Genomic DNA, 17,924 nt, shown 5'->3' on the forward strand with positions numbered 1-17,924 from the left:
AAAAAAAAGTTAATGTACACAATATATTTGAAAACATTACAGGGGATTAAGAAGCACTTTGAGGGACTTTCCTAGTGCTCCAGTGGTAAAGAATCTGCCTTCCAATGCAGGGGATGCGGCTTTGATCCCTGGTCGGGAAACTAAGATCCCACATGCCGTGGGGCAACTAAGCCTGTGCCCCGCAACTACTGAGCCCACACGCCTCAACGAGAGAGACTGCGTGCCACAAACTACAGAGTCCACGCACTCTGGAGCCCACGTGGCACAACTAGAGAGAAGCCCGCGTGCCGCAACGAAAGATCCTGCATGCCACAACGAAGGCCTAATGCAGCCAAAAATTTTAAATAAATAAAATAAATATAAAAAAAAGAAGCACTTTGAAAAAACACAAAGTTTTACCTAGTTCATAAAACAGTTAGTGAAATACATATTATTGATGCCAAACAAATTGTAGTCTCTTGACATTGATGGCACCTTCTCCAAAATAGAAAATATTAGAAAAAGGAAAGCGAAGACTCATTTTAACTGTGAACCCCAGGACCAGCCCTTTTACAATACAAAGGTCAACATCAAAATCAAAAAATTTTTTCTATATTGGAAACAGCAATAGCTCTTTAAAAGATGCAGTATTCTAGATGACATGTGTAATTTGAAAAAAATTATGATAAATATGAACTTCTACAACCATTAAAAATACATAATTGAGGGAATTCCTTGGCAGTCCCGTGGTTAGGACTCTGAAATTCCACTGCTGGGGGCATGGGTTCTATCTCTGGTTGGGGAACTAAGATCCCACAAGCCTTTGTGGCATGGCAAAAAAACAAACAAACAAACAAAAAAAAACAAACCATGATTGAAATGGAGGAACATGGTAGGAAATGTGATAACGATGAGACATTGATGGAAGAAAAATCTAGTTGACTCACGTGAAATGTGTCAATATATTTGCATCGATAACATATTAGACACATTTTACTAAAACCATTGTAGCTCTCAGGATACAATAACCTTGGCAGTATCAGTCACCAGTGGAAAATGTAGATTCTGACATTTAAAATTAATAAAAAACTACTTAACACCCATGATATCATCAGAAAGACTGTCAAATCTAGTGACCATTTCTATGGAAAATAAGATATTGGAACAAGCAAGCATTGACATTACCACAGAAAGTTTTGTTTTCATGAAAATTACTTTACGACTGAAACTATCTTACAACAAATTGTTATATCCCAGAGGTTTTGCATTCCTAATGTTTGTGACTAAAAACACTAATTTTCTACTATTTTGTATTCAATAATTTTGTGTATATAATTTATGGAGACTAAACTTTTGTTTGCTTTGTTATTACTGAGAAGTACATAATCTACTAAGTTGAAAAGACTTTTCTTGAGAAAGGGGCACTTCTTTGATATTCCCACAAAGGTACCATGGGAGACAGCAGGAACCCTGCACTGTCTCATGGTTTGTTATAAAGTGACTGGAGCAGAGACCAGCCAGTGAGGTCTCTTCTAGGACCATGCTGCCTCACACATATTATTATTATTGTGCATAAATCTGCTTGCCAGGGGTCAGTGTCTCCCAACAACTGCCAGAATATTGTCCAAAGGCCTTCCACAGGCATATGAAGCCTGTCACCATCTGGCTGCCCACACCTCCAGCCTTGTCACTTAGTAGTTCCTATTATACTTGATGCTACCACCAAATTGCTCTTCTTAGTTTCCCCAGACCCTGTGTCCATCCTTGCCTGTATATAGGCCCCTGGACACCTTCCCTGTCTCCTATTCTTCCATCAGGACTAAACTGAGCTGTCCTCTCCTCCAGGAAGTCTTCCTTCTCCACTCCCCACCCCTCAAGGTTACCAGGCTGGGTGACTCTCCCACACAACATCTCAGACCATAGCACTTGTCACACACAGCTGAAATCTTCTGTAACCTTGCCTGGCTTCCCCACTAGACTGAGACCCTTCCTGAAAGGAGCCATTGACTCACCAATCATTGCACACTGCTGTAAACCCAGCCATAACACCTAACTGATGCTCAAGAAATATTTGGACAAACATGCATGCAAATGGCCAGATGCATACATCTTTAAATAAGTTCCATCTCACTAATAATTAAAGTTAAAGCAACAATTTAAAACCATTTAAAAAAAAAAAAAAAAAAAGGACGAGGGACTTCCCTGGCGGTCCAGTGGTTAAGACTTTGCCGTCCAATGCAGGGGGTGCAGGTCCCCTGGTCGGGGAGCTAAGATCCCACATGCCTCCGACCAAAGAATCAAAACATAAAACAGAAGCAATATTGTAACAAATTCAACAAAGACTTTTAAAAAAATGGTCCACAACAAAAAAATCTTTAAAAAAATAAAAAAGGATGAAAATGCTCAGCCTTGGCAAGTGTTCTGGCAGGAAGGCAAGTTGTTACAATCTTTGTGAAGAACAATTTGGTGGTATGCATCAAAAAGCCCTGAAAATGTCCATACTTCTCTGACCCAGCAACTGCACTTAGAGGAATTTATCCTGAGGAAATTGCCGAGGATGTGTGCAGAGATTCCGACATTAAGACAGGTGACTGCCAAGTCATTTACAAGAGCAGCAGTGAAGAAACATCCTCGGGATGAAGAAACAACCTAGGGATGGTGGATTGTGGTGTCACTTGTGGGATATCCATAAAGTGGAATAAGATTTAACCATTAAACTGATCTGTGGAAACAAATTTATTGACAGGGAAAGATGCTCACATCATACTGTCGAGTCAACAAAAGGCAGATAACACAATAGAATGTCAAATATTCTCCATTAAAATGAATACACTGTATGTGTGCGTGTCTGCATGCATGACCTGTGTATTCTTTATTTCCCCACCTAGCAATATATTATGGCCATCTTTCCACGTCCACATCATTGGCAATGATCATTTTCTCTGGGTGGTGAGATTCCTCGTGACTTTCAGTCTCCTTTCTTACTCTTCTGCGTTTTCTAATTTTTCTTCAGTGAGCGTACATTGTACTGAAAGTGGGGAGGAGAGGAGAGAAAAGATAGAAGAGGAGAGAGCTGCTCCCACTCCCCGGCACATCAGGCCCTCACGAGGTTAACGATGAAAGGAGAGAATTGGAATTAGAAGAGTGAGGGGGAGGGGGTGGGTTGAGAACTCTAAGATCTCCAGTACCACGATAACAGAAGCTTTGGAAAGTGAAGATAGTTCTTTAAAAGTGTGCAGAAGCAAATGGAATTGCCAAAAGGCAGCCTGGGCATAACTGAAGCTGCCTGTGAACCCAGCAGCTGGAGGAGAAAAAAAAAAATTCTCCTGACAGTAAAACTTCTTTTCACAACCCCTAATTTTCCCCTTCTATTTACGGAGCATCTCTCCTTGCACCTAACAGAGCTCTAATTTATCTTGCCACTCTGACCTCTTTCTAGTAACGTCTGCTACTTCTAATGTAGGTCAGTGAAGCAGTTTGCAGTGAACCTGTTTTTTCTGCCAGGAATCTATTTTGATAAGTGATGAGCAAGGGTTAGACCATCTCCATTTTCCTGGGATCTATTTTAAAACACATTTCAGTAAATGTCACCTTAATCTAGTGCACCCAGCGCCTACGCCTCACTGGAGTCACTTTGTATTTAGCTCATTTTGAAATTCAAAGCCGTATGCAGAGATGTTAAATAATTATATGTTGTAAAGCAAAAGGAGGAGCCGCTGTGAAAGAGGGAGCCAGGGAGTGAGCCAGCGAGAGCACCGTCGGTGGCTTGGGAAGAATCTGCTGCCAGAGTGAGGACTCAGGTTCCAGTCCCAGATCCTCCCGGCCTCCACCCTCCATCACCCTCCAGACATTCCTGCCAGCTTTCCTGGCTCTTTTTTTTTTGTGCAGCTTGGAGGAAGGACTAGCTGCATCACCCGACGTGTTGTTGGGGACGGGGAGTCAGAATCGCCCTCGTGGCCAATGTCTGTTCTCCATCACCCTTCTCACTGCCTCCCTCATCGTCATCCCCCACCAGGCATACCCAAGGGCGTACTGCCAAGCTTACAGCCAAGCGTGCTCTGTCAGGATTTCAAGATGCATCCAAATAGAGACATCGCTGAGCCCTTAGGAAGAGGTGTTTGGCTGTCGCCCCATCATTCTGTGGACCACTGCATGGGCATGTGTGCGCCCCACTCCTTTCTTCTCTGTCTTTGAGGATGCAGAGCCCTTCCAGCAGCTTTAGGAGCAGGCGAGAGGGCCCGAGAATGGCAAGTCAGCAAAGAGCCAACCCCTCACCATGTCCTATTTATTCGGCATTTATTGAGTGCCTGCTTTGTGCTCCCTGCCTTGAAAGGCTCTTGATCCAGTTAAAAGCACACATAAATTTCCCTCCGCGGTTTCTGAAAGTGCAAAACTGTTCCCTGGGGTAATGATTTGCCCTTATAGCCTTGCTAAGATTAAGCTTTGTCATTTTTGCCTTTGTTTTTTCAGATGCTTTTTCCCTGTCTCTGAAGGTTGTGGTCTTTTGGGGTGTACAAATAACAAGCTTCAGCAAAACTGAAAAACATCTTTATCTTGTTCTTCCCATCAAAGCTGCTGCCTTACAAGTTTAGGTTACCCACCTGTGGTCTTTTCTTACAGATTCTCACAGAAAAACTTAATTTGAAGGTAACAGAATGCCTTGACCATCTCCATTGTCAACATGCTGAAAAGATCTTTTAAAAAGCTAGTTTGTGGTTTGTTTTCCAGAAGTAACTTAATAGGGCTTTTGCTCATATAAAACGTTTCCCTCATTTTATTTACAGCCACATAATGTTAGGCAAGGGTCCCTGACTAGTTAGCAATCATGGAATGCGTTGAATAATAGATAGTCACTTGTTGCTAATAATCACATTTAAAAAAGAAATAGGTTTTACTACTTTGAAAAGATACATGCACCCCAATGTTCACAGCAGCATTATTTACAATTGCCAGGAGAGGGAAGCAACCTAAGTGTCCATCAACAGATGAATGGGTAAAGAAGATGTGATACACAGACACACACACACACACACACACATATATACATACAATGGAATACTACTTGGCCATAAAAAAGAACAAAATTTTGCCATTTGCAGCAGCATGGCTGGACTTGGAGACCATTATGCTAAGAGAAATAAGTCAGACAGAGAAAGACAAATACTGTATGATATCACTTATATGTGGAATCTAAAAAATTCAACAAACTAGTGAATATAACAAAAAAGAAGCAGACTCACAGATATAGAGAACAAACTAGTGGTTACCAGTGGGGAGAGAGTGGGGGAGGGGCAGGATAGGGTAGGGGAGTGGGAGGCACAAACTATTGGGTGTAAGACGGGCTCAAGGATATTGTACAACACGGGGATTAGAGCCAGTATTTTTGTAATAACTGTAAATGGAAAGCAACCTTTAAAAACTGTATAAAAATTTTTTTAAATAAATTTTAAAAAAGAAGGAAGTAGGTTTTGAAATCCTTACTAGCAATTCTTTCTGTCCCTTTTCCCCACCCCACCTTGGAACTCCAGAGCCAAGTTTCAAAGGGGTTTAGATGAAGGATTTATTCCCTGGCCCATTTTTTTCAAACATCAAGGTCTCAAAGACTATCAGTGAATTCATTTAGGGCTCTGCCAAGTTGGAGAGAGAAAAATTACTATTCACCCTGAAATCCATTTAGGAGAACTAACTACTGCAGGACACTTTACCCTTCAGAGACTGGGAACAAGAAATGGCAACTCGTTTGGAAAATTAGCCTTCCTGGGCCTTCTTAGCAGCAATCAGAGGGCATTGAATAAAAAGGTTTAAGGCCTGAGTTGGGGGGCGGGGGTGGCCTTAGGGAGCTTAACTGCCCGTGGGTGCATCAGAGCTGCAGCTGGAGGAGCCCCCAGGCTGGACTTCACTTGTTCTTTACATTCAGCTCTGACAAGGAGAGAGGCTGCTGTCAGAGGCCTAAAGAGAGCGCTCCTCAGGGCGTCCCAGCTTTGATGCTGCTCTCATAAAACGGCTTTTCAGGGAGGATTAGTAAGCAGGTTTTGAAGAGACTGGCATTCCTCTCCGATCTGCTAAACAGATAATGAGGATTTCTAGTCATTAGGGCAATGATACCAGATCAAAATTCCCATGACACGCACCAGCATGAAACCCCTCTGGAAAGTGCCTGCCGTGTGGGCGGGCATCAAAAGCCCCCTGATCCTTGAAAGTGAACTTGAGGTTTCCTGCCCACCCACACAACGTGGATTCCCTTGTCTGGAATTTAGTTTTCAGCATATTCAACACAAATTTGGACATGAGGAAGTAAGAGGCTCTCAGAGTGTTTGAAAAGAAATCTTATATAGAAAACAGTCCTCTAATTTCAGGTGTGAACCATTAGTGATTAAGTGACAAGGGCAGCATAATTCGGTTTCCCCAGCTGTCAGAACTGGGATCACAGCTGTGAAGGTCCTCTTTGTTTTACAGAGGCGAAAGCTACCTGTCCTAAGCCACTTAGTAAGTTAGGGGCCATGCCAGGACTAGGGTGCACCCAGGTGTTCTGAGACCCAGCCCTGGGCTCGTTCCTTGCACAAGGGGTTAGTGAGCCCCTTCCATGTTCAGGCAGGACCCTCAGAAGCATGGGGGAACTCCTGTAGTCTCATTTCAAATGATGCAAAAATGAAGCCTGTGCTACTGGTCGGGGTGTGGGTGGGGGGGAACTTGCCCTTGAGCCAAACACACCAGGTTTCAAGTTCTGACTCTGCACCTCTTACTATGTGGGTAATCTTGGGCAACTTACCAGAGCTCTCTGAGCCTCAGTTCGTTTATCTGAAAAAGTAAATATGCCCACCACACAGAGCTGTCATGAAAATAAAATTAAAGGAGATTAACATTTGTTAAGTTGATAGCCCTGGTACTTAATAAAAGTTGGTCCCCCTCCTACTTGTTGCCACCTGAATTCCTTTATCCTAGAACAAAGGGTGTGGTTACGGGCTACATGCATGAACAAAGCATTGCTAAAGTGTAATCAGTGACTTAACAAATAAAAAATACACAGGAGATCCTACTCTGGCCAATAACAGAGTCTGAGGGCTTTAGATGTCCAGGACGAAGGGCATCTCTAGTTTGATTAGAGAGTTGAGGAGAAGAGGAAAAGGTGGGAGAAGGGAGCCCAGGGCAGGATAGACCAGAGATGTCCAATAGAAATATAATGCAAGCCACATGTGTAATTCCAAAAGTTCTAGTAGCCACATTAAAGAAAGTAAAAAGACACAGATGGCATTCATCTTAATAATATATTTTTTGAACCCAGTATATCCAAGATATGATCATTTCAACTTGTACTCATATAAAAATTATGAATGAGATATTTTATGGGTTTTTTCTTTTACTAAGTCTTCAAAATCAGTATGCACATTACACCTACAGCACATCTCAATTCAGACTAGCCGCCTTTCAAGAGCTCACCATATTGGACCACGCAGGTGTAGACATATCCCCATGTGCCAGCCACTGTGCTGGGTTAAGGGGTCTAGGACTAGAGCATGGTTCCTGCTCTCAAGGGTCTCACTGTCTAGTTTAGGATGTAGGACAAATGGGGGACATTTGTACCCAAAAATATACATTTGTCTGCAGGTTCCCAAGCTACTTATCATTAGGCACTAAACCTGCAGCTCAATCCTTTTCCTAAGAGCCTTAGACATACCTTAACCACATGGACAATATTCTTTCCCATTGTCCACATAAACAGCTGTCAGATTATGCATCTGATTTGGGGGTTTAGGACATACAGCACCCTAGGGAGCAGTTTAAGGGAAGGGGGAGGTGCCTTGCTCTCTAATCCCTTTAGGCTATATAGCACCCACTTCATCCTTGCTGAGCCCAGATTCCAGGCAAGTAGGAAAGAAAGTGAAAGCAGAGTCTCAGCCCTCCTTGAACCGGTTACCTGTCTCTTGGGCCAGAAGCAGCAGCAGCAGGAGAAGCCATCCATGCTGAAGAGGCAGCTGCTCTCACCACCTGCTCTCTACCACCCTACCCTGGCCTCTTTCCCTTGCCCCTCCCTTGAGAGCCTCTTCATTTCCTCCACTGCCTGGCTGGGCTCAGAGGGAGACACACCCCCCCACCCCCCCGAAATGAAACACCAGAGGCTGGTGCTGCTTGCAGAGCAATCTTCATGCTGTGTCGGTGTGGGCCTCAGCAAAACCACAAATTGAGATTTGCTTTAGATTCCCTAGTGTTTTTTTGGAAACCTTTCTCCCTTTCTGCATTTCCACCCCTGCTCCCACCCTGAGGTCCTTCCTTAACTATTCCTGCTGAGAAACTAATTCATACTAAGGAGTTAATGATGACTCAGTGGGCCATCTTTCCCAGGGATATTTGCATCACTAAAAGACCAGATAAAAAGAATATCTAAAATGTATTGAGTGCTTGCTGGGTGCTAGGTGCTATGCTAAGAAGATAATGACTTACCCTAGGGAATACGTGGACAATGGTGGAATTTCAAGCAAGCTGACACCAGGTGGAACAGAGGTATCTTCCTGGTTGTTTTAAAATCATACCTTGTAGACAACCGCTATGCAAGCCTACCTAGGGGGAATAGTCGGTGGAGGATATAGACGATCAGCACTATTTTTTCGTTAACTTTGTCTATGGATTTGGGGTAAATGTATGGATTAGGTTTGTTTGTTTTTATCCACTCATTCAATCAACAAATTTTTTTTTTAAACTATTTTTTTAAATAAATTTATTTATTTATTTATTTACTTTTAGCTGTGTTGGGTCTTCGTTTCTGTGCGAGGGCTTTCTCTAGTTGCGGCGAGCGGGGACCACTCTTCATCGCGGTGCGCGGGCCTCTCACTATTGCGGCCTCTCTTGTTGCGGAGCACAGGCTCCAGACGCGCAGGCTCAGTAGTTGTGGCTCACGGGCTTAGTTGCTCCGCGGCATGTGGGATCTTCCCAGACCAGGGCTCGAACCCGTGTCCCCTGCATTGGCAGGCAGATTCTCAACCACTGCGCCACCAGGGAAGCCCAATCAACAAATTTTTATTGAGTGCCTACTCTGAGCCAAGCACTGGGGTAGGTGCTGGAGATACAGCAGTGATCCAGACAGCCAGAGCCCTGCTCGCCTGGAGCTCGCAGGACAGTGGGGGGGAGACAGACAACCAAGAGACAATAAAAGAGAATTACAGATTGTGCTCATCCCTGCAAACAAAATGGACCCGGGAGGGTGATGGAGATAAACCAGGGAGCGGGGAGGAGACCTCCGGGAGGGGGTAAGGTGGTTTTTTCCTGCATCATCCCTGCGCTCCTTCTTAGCGCTATCTGCTCCTTCTTCCTCCTTCACCCACCTGTCGCTCTACTCTTCTCCATCCAAGCACACTCCTGGGAGTTCTCGGCCAGTTTCATGGCTTTAACCACCTTCTATACATCTCCCAAATTTATATCTCCAGCCCCAACAAATCCTATGAGAGCACCAAACCCGTAAATTCAACTGTCAACCTCATTGTCACCCCTGGAAAGTCTACCAGCGACTCGAAATTAATATGCCCCAAAAAAGACATTGATTCTCCAGCTCCCCCAACTTGTTTCTGCTCTCCTGATCCTGTACTCAGTAAAACACACCACTATCCCCTCCAACAGCTCAAACGAAAAGTTTAGGAGTTGTTTCTTTTTTGCATCTTTAAATATTTGGAATAGGTAATTGTGATAGGCAGAATAATGGCCCTTAAAGATGTCCATATTCAAATTCCCGAAATCTGCGAATGTTACCTTACATGGCTAAAGGGACTTTGCACGTGGGGTTAAATTAAGAACCTCGTGACAGGGAGATTATCCTGGATTGTCTGGGAGGGTTGAATCTAATCACAGGAGTGCTTAAAAGGATCTCTGGCTGGCTTAGCATCACTAATCATTAGGGAAATGCAAATCAAAACCACAATGAGATGTCACCTCACACCTGTCAGAACTGCTATCATCAAAAAGACAACAAATAACAAGTGTTGGTGAGGATGTGGAGAAAAGGGAAGACTTGTGCACTGTTGGTAGGAATGTAAATTGGGGCAGCCAATGTGGAAAACAGTATGGAGATTCCTCAAAAAATTAAAAATACAACTACCATACAGTCCATCGATTCCACTCCTGAGTATTTATCCAAAGAAAGCAAAAACACTATTTAAGAAAGATATATGCACCCCTATGTTCATTGCAGCTTTATTTACAATAGCAAGATATGGAAGCAACCTAAGTGCCATCAGTAGATGAATGTATAAAAAAGATGTGGTATGTATACATACAATGAAATATACTCAGCCATAAAAAAGAATGAAATCTTTGCAACATTTCAACAAGAATGAAATCATTTGCAACAACATGGATGGACTTAGAGTGTACTATGCTAAGTGAGATAAGTCAGACAGAGAAAGACAAATACTATATGATTTCACTTATATGTGGAATCTAAAAAACAAAACAAATGGACAAACATAAAATAGAAACAGAAGGGGCTTCCCTGGTGGCGCACTGGTTGAGAGTCTGCCTGCCAATGCAGGGGACGCAGGTTCGAGCCCTGGTCTGGGAGGATCCCACATGTCACAGAGCAACTGGGCCCATGAGCCACTACTGAGCCTGCACATCTGGAGCCTGTGCTCCGCAACGGGAGAGGCCGCGACAGTGAGAGGCCCGCGCACCGCGATGAAGAGTGGCCCCCGCTCGCCGCAACTGGAGAAAGCCCTCGCACAGAAACAAAGACCCAACACAGCCAAATAAATAAATAAATAAATAAATAAATAAATAAATAAATAAATAAAAATAGAAACAGAGTCATAGATACAAAGAACAAACAGGTGGTTGCCAGAGGGGAAGGAGTAAGGGGAGGGGAGAAATACGTGAGGGAGATTAAGAGATACAAATTTCCAGTTGCAGGGTAAATGAGTCACAGGTATGAAATGTACAGTGTGGGGAATACAGTCAATAATAATGTAATATCTTTGTATGGTGACAAATGGTAACTACACTTATTGTGGTAATCATTTTGAAATGTATAGAAATATCAAATCACTATGTTGTGTAACAGGAACTAACATAGTGCTGTAGGTCAGTTATACCACAAAAACAAGCAAACAAGCTGATAGAAAAAGAGATCAGATTTGTGGTTACCAGAGACAGTGGGTGGGGGGAGGGGGTATTGAATGAGGGCAGTAAAAAGGTACAAACTTCCAGTTCTAAGATAAATAAGTACTAGGGTATAATGTACAACATGAGAAATTTAAGAACACTGTTGTATGTTACATATGAAAGTTGTTAAGGAGTAAGTAAATCCTAAGAGTTCTCATCACAAGGAAAACATTTTTTTTATGTTTCTTTAATTTTGTATCTATATGATATGATGGATGTTCACTAAACTTACTGTGGTAATCATTTCATGATGTATGTAAGTCAAATCATTGTGCTGTACACCTTAAACTTATATGGTGCTGTATGTCGATTATATCTCAGTAAAACTGGAAAGAATAAAAAGGACCTCTGGCTGTGGTCAGAGGGATATGACTATGGAAGGACATTAGAGACATGCAACATTGCTGGCCATGAACCAAGGAATATGGGCAGCCTCTAGAAGCTAGAAAAGGCAAGGCAACAGATTTTCCTCTATAGCCTCCAGAAAGGAACACAACCTTTCTGACACCTTGATTTTAACCCAGTGAAACCCAGGTCAAACCTCTGATGTGCAAAACTATATGATAATAAATTTGGGCTGTTTTAAGCCACTGCATTTGTGGTAATTTGTTATAGCAGCAATAGAAAACTAAGAAAGTAACATAGTCACATGATTCAAAATTCAAGAAATACAAAATGATGTACAATGACAAGACTCCTTCTCACCCTGCCCCCACCCACCTAGTTCCCCTCCCAAAAAGTACCCAGTGCTACCAACTTCTTGGTATATTCTTCCAGAGATATTTTATGCATATATAAGCAAATGGGACTAGATGTATTTTTCCCCTTTTATTATATACCAATGGTAGTATACTGTACATACTGTTAAGACATTTTTTAACACAACGATATATACTAGAGATTTTTCTTTGGAGTTTTTCATTGTTTTATTCTGGTTCCACAGCATTCCATTGAATAGATGTACCATAATTATTCAGACAGTCCCTTTTTGATGCTTATTCCCAAGCTTTCCTATCACAAACAGTGCTCAATGGAAAAAAAAAACAACAACAACCTTGAACTAGCAGCATTTTGCACAGGACTAAGTGTGTCTGTGGGACAAATTCCAGGAGTCATCCTAGATCCTTTCTTTCCTTCATCCCCATCCAATTCAGTGTCACATCCTATGAGTTCTATCTCCACTTCTTTCCTAGTGCTCCATCTCCATCCGTTTCAAGCCACTATCATCTCTGGCTGGGGACAGCACAGTGGACGCATCTATGTGAGAGTTTGGTATGGAAGGCCCTCCATTCCCTAAGCTTGCATCTTGCCCTTTTGGGGAAGAGCTCTCTTAGGACCTTGGGTTTCTTGTCTCTGAAATATGATCAATGAGACTAGGTGTCCTGATTTTGTGTGGATAAATGAATGGTGTTTGCCAAGACTTTAGTGATGGGGCTCCAATTAGAGGCTCTCAGATAAAAGAAACTTGTTAAACCTGAAAGGAAGATCAGACAAGTATCTCGGCGTCCTGGAATAGACAACATCTTTTTTTTTCTTTTTGAATAACTACTTTGGACTGGTCCATAGGCATTAAGAACATACATAAAATGACACACCACTGTTGATAATGAAAAAAACCAGCATTTGATCATTTCCAGCTTTATAAATTTTTATAAAATGATTCAGTTACAACAAAAAATGTTTAGATACTTTAGCAAGTATCACCTTGCAGGACCATAATCACATTTAAGCCACTGACTTACTCTTTTTTTTTTTTAATTTATTTTATTTATTTATTTTTGGCTGCATTGGGTCTTCGTTGCTGTGCACGGGCTTTCTCTAGTTATGGTGAGCGGGGGCTACTCTTCATTGCAGTGTGCGGGCTTCTCATTGCAGTGGCTTCTCTTGTTGCAGAGCATGGGCTCTAGGCTCACGGGCTTCAGTAGTTGTGGCACGCGGGCTTAGCAGTTGTGGCTCACGGGCTCTAGAGTGCAGGCTCAGTAGTTGTGGCGCACGGGCTTAGTTGCTCCGCGGCATGTGGGATCTTCCCGGACCAGGGTTCGAACCCGTGTCCCCTGCATTGGCAGGCAGATTCTTAACCACTGTGCCACCAGGGAAGCCACTGACTTACTCTTAATGGAAAAAATTCACACTGCATCTAGTTACTATAGTATTTCTAAGCATAATTACAGCAGATTGAATGCAATGTGATATACACCAAAATTCATATGGATGTCATAGAATGACAGCATTGTACAAGTAACATTAATGACCTCCAACAAACACATGTTAAATTAGACTGGTCAAGCTAAATGGAATGTTGGAGCCAAACAGAATTCAGTGGAATTCAGATTGTCTAGTAAGACTTGAAACTATACATTAGGATGACGTAAAAACTAAATACTGGTAGAACCCTAACAAAATACTAGCAGCAACTGTTACAGCCCTCTTAAAAGCTTTTAAAAATCTAGCAAATAAAGATAATACCATTTTTGAGAGAGTATAAAACTTATTATACTTCAGCATAACCTATTTGCTTTAAATCAGGCATTTATTTTTAAGACTGGGAGTATATTCCAGCTGTTACTTTTCATAAAAGTTTTAAAATTAAGCGGATTTAATGCTGGAATGCAGAATCCTCCTTGGGCATAAAAACCCCAAAATGAACTGTAAATATATCTTGGTTCAGAAAGCAAGATATTTGAATCACTTGAAGTTTGCAGTACTAAATAAAATATCAGCATCTTTTAGCTAGGCTGTTTGAAGGGCCAAGCAATGATTTGAGGACTGTCCTAATTCAGTGCCCAATGCTGAAATTAATCTATATATAAAACTCCTACTTGTTACAGCAGGCCATGGAGAAAGCCAGAAATACTTTTCAATTTCAGGCATAAATTAAGGAAATAACACCTAATAAGTTCGCTTGCTTACAGCACAAAGAAACACTGGCAAAACTCTTAATTCCTAGATGTGCTGTTCTCAGTTTTGTTTTTTGTTTTAAAGTTCATTGAATAAGAGGAAGGGAACTGGGGAAAGGAGGAGGACTAAATGAAAACATTTTAAATGGAATGGAACGAGTTTGGCTCTTAGATATCTGAACAATAAGATTTTTAAAGGAGCTACATAGGTAGCCAAGCAGATTAAAACAAAGCTGCCTGCATGTAGTTCAAATACAGTTTACCTGGTATAAATGAAGACCATGGAATAGACGTCATCTTAATTGCAACTCTAATATGTGTTTTCCTCTTGTGGGTTTCCAAAACATCTAATGGACCAGGAACAAGACAAGAGTTTTTAGAAGTGGAGACAAATTCAATTTGAATAAGACCCTGAGATTAAAATTCTGCCTTAGAGTGTTCTGCCTATGTTTTCCTCTAAGAGTTTGATAGTGTCTGGCCTTACACTTAGGTCTTTAATCCATTTTGAGTTTATTTTTGTGTATGGTGTCAGGGAGTGCTCTAATTTCATACTTCTACATGTACCTGTCCAATTTTCCCAGCACCACTTATTGAAGAGGCTGTCTTTTCTCCACTGTATATGCTTGCCTCCTTTATCGAAGATAAGGTGACCATATGTGCGTGGGTTTATCTCTGGGCTTTCTATCCTGTTCCATTGATCTATATTTCTGTTTTTGTGCCAGTACCAAACTGTCTTGATTACTGTAGCTTTGTAATATAGTCTGAAGTCAGGGAGCCTGATTCCTCCAGCTCCATTTTTCATTCTCAAGATTGCTTTGACTATTCGGGATCTTTTGTGTCTCCATACAAATTGTGAAATTTTTTGTTCTAGTTCTGTGAAAAATGCCAGTGGTAGTTTGATAGGGATTGCATTGAATCTGTAGATTGCTTTGGGTAGTAGAGTCATTTTCACAATGTTGATTCTTCCAATCCAGGAACATGGTATATCTCTCCATCTATTTGCATCATCTTTAATTTCTTTCATCAGTGTCCTATAATTTTCTGCATACAGGTCTTTTGTCTCCTTAGGTAGGTTTATTCCTAGATATTTTCTTCTTTTTGTTGCAATGGTAAACGGGAGTGTTTTCTTAATTTCACTTTCAGATATTTCGTCATTAGTATATAGGAATGCAAGAGATTTCTGTGCATTAATTTTGTATCCTGCTACTTTACCAAATTCATTGATTAGTTCTAGTAGTTTTCTGGTAGCATCTTTAGGATTCTCTATGTATAGTATCATGTCACCTGCAAACAGTGACAGCTTTACTTCTTCTTTTCCGATTTGGATTCCTTTTATTTCTTTTTCTTCTCTGATTGCTGTGGCTAACACTTCCAAAACTATGTTGAATAATAGTGGTGAGAGTGGGCAACCTTGTCTTGTTCCTGATCTTAGTGGAAATGGTTTCAGTTTTTCACCATTGAGGACAATGTTGGCTGTGGGTTTGTCATATAGGGCCTTTATTATGTTGAGGAAAGTTCCCTCTATGCCTACTTTCTGCAGGGCTTTTATCATAAATGGGTGTTGAATTTTGTCGAATGCTTTCTCTGCATCTATGGAGATGATCATATGGTTTTTCTCCTTCAATTTGTTAATATGATGCATCACGTTGATTGATTTGCGTATATTGAAGAATCCTTGCATTCCTGGAATAAACCCCACTTGATCATGGTGTATAATCCTTTTAATGTGCTGTTGGATTCTGTTTGCTAGTATTTTGTTGAGGATTTTTACATCTATGTTCATCACTGATATTGGCCTGTAGTTTTCTTTCTTTGTGACATCTTTGTCTGGTTTTGGTATCAGGGTGATGGTGGCCTTGTTGAATGAGTTGGGGAGTGATCCTCCCTCTGCAATATTTTGGAAGAGTTTGACAAGGATAGGTGTTAGCTCTTCTCTAAATGTTTGATAGAATTCACCTGTGAAGCCATCTGGTCCTGGGCTTTTGTTTGTTGGAAGATTTTAAATCACAGTTTCAATTTCAGTGCTTGTGATTGGTCTGTTCATATTTTCTATTTCTTCCTGGTTCAGTCTCGGCAGGTTGTGCATTTCTAAGAATCTGTCCATTTCTTCCAGGTTGTCCATTTTATTGGCATAGAGTTTCTTGTAGTAATCTCTCATGATCGTTTGTATTTCTGCAGTGTCAGTGGTTACTTCTCCTTTTTCATTTCTAATTCTATTGATTTGAGTCTTCTCCCTTTTTCTCTTGATAAATAGACATTTCTCCAAAGAAGATATACAGATGGCCAACAGACACATGAAAGAATGCTCAACATCATTAATCATTAGAGAAATGCAAATCAAAACTACAATGAGGTATCATCTCACACCGGTCAGAATGGCCATCATCAAAAAATCTAGAAACAATAAATGCTGGAGAAGGTGTGGAGAAAAGGGAACTCGCTTGCACTGTTGGTGGGAATGTATATTGATACAGCCACTATGGAGAACAGTATGGAGCTTCCTTAAAAAACTAAAAATAGAACTACCATACGACCCAGCAATCCCACTACTGGGCATATACCCTGAGAAAACCATAATTCAAAAAGAGCCATGTACCAAAATGTTCATTGCAGCTCTATTTACAATAGACAGGACATGGAAGCAACCTAAGTGTCCATCATCAGATGAATGGATAAAGAAGATGTGGCACATGTATACAATGGAATATTACTCAGCCATAAAAAGAAATGAAATGGAGGTATTTGTAATGAGGTGGATGGAATTAGAGTCTGTCATACAGAGTGAAGTAAGTCAGAAAGAGAAAAACAAATACAGTATGCTAACACATATATATGGAATCTAAGGAGAAAAAAAAAAAAAGGCCGTGAAGAACCTAGTGGCAAGACGGGAATAAAGACACAGACCTACTAGAGAATGGACTTGAGGATATAGGGAGGGGGAGGGGTGAGATGTGACAGGGTGAGAGAGTGTCATGGACATATATACACTACCAAATGTAAAATAGATAGCTAGTGGGAAGCAGCTGCATAGCACAGGGAGATCAGTTCGGTGCTTTGTGACCACCTAGAGGGGTGGGATAGGGAGGGTGGGAGGGAGGGAGATGCAAGAGGGAAGAGATATGGGAACATATGTATATGTATAACTGATTCACTTTGTTATAAAGCAGAAACTAACACACCATTGTGAAGCAATTATACTCCAATAAAGATGTTTAAAAAAAAAAATTCTGCCTTTATTCTATTTAGCTACAGCCTAAACCCTACCCTGAGGGTGCTTGGGGAAATTCCAGGATGGGAACTGGTTCAGAGAGTCCAGTCCTGGTAGAGGAAATAAAAGTAGTCAAGAAAGGAGTACTGCCGAGGTGAGGCCCCTGTCACTAGAAATCTGAAAATGAAAACCCAGGGAGATAACAAAGGAACGCATCAGATTTATGTCACGTTTGCCTAAGCATAATCTCTCTTCCCTTATAATAAAAATTTTAGCAGTATTTATTGATCATTTACTGTGTGTCATGCATTTTCACAAATGCTTTTATTTAATCTTCCTAACATCCCCATTTTCCCATTTTGCAGATAAGGAAACTAAGGGTCAGGGAGAATTTTCGTTTTCTAGACTTTAAATGGTTGAGCCCCTGATCACACAGTAAAAACTAAGGACATGTGGAAACCTTGATAACATTCTTGAACAGTTACAATACACATAAGGGTGGATGATCTCCACAATGAATTTCAGTCTGTTAATACGTACAGTAATATACACATATGCTCCAGACAGCAGTGTTGTGTAAGATCGCAGACTCTATAGTGAGACTTCCTGGGTTCAAGCCTGGTTCCATCATTACCAGCTGTGTGGTCTTGGACAAACTCCTTTCTCTCTCTGGGACTATTTTCCTTATGGGGTTGTTG

General features: G+C 41.3%; 1 protein-coding gene and 1 long non-coding RNA gene across 5 annotated transcripts in view; one reads left to right on the top strand and one right to left on the bottom strand.

Moving 5' to 3' along the window:
* The window catches only part of LOC309609386 (uncharacterized protein), a 36,081-nt gene extending 27,493 nt beyond the window's left edge, over positions 1-8,588 (bottom strand). For all 4 annotated transcript variants that reach the window (XR_014233401.1, XR_014233402.1, XR_014233403.1 and 1 more), the window contains exon 1: positions 7,895-8,588. The gene's annotated coding sequence lies outside the window, so the exon portion shown is untranslated. The remainder of the gene's footprint in view (positions 1-7,894) is intronic.
* LOC309609433 overlaps positions 1-13,763 on the top strand; it is a 258,292-nt gene extending 244,529 nt beyond the window's left edge. The window contains exon 2 of the long non-coding RNA XR_014233424.1: positions 9,128-13,763. This is a non-coding gene — a long non-coding RNA (uncharacterized lncRNA). The remainder of the gene's footprint in view (positions 1-9,127) is intronic.
* The last annotated feature ends 4,161 nt before the right edge of the window (positions 13,764-17,924 follow it).

The sequence above is a fragment of the Balaenoptera borealis genome (genome assembly GCF_965194805.1).
Source record: "Balaenoptera borealis genome assembly, chromosome: 1".
Taxonomy (NCBI): Eukaryota; Metazoa; Chordata; class Mammalia; order Artiodactyla; family Balaenopteridae; genus Balaenoptera; species Balaenoptera borealis.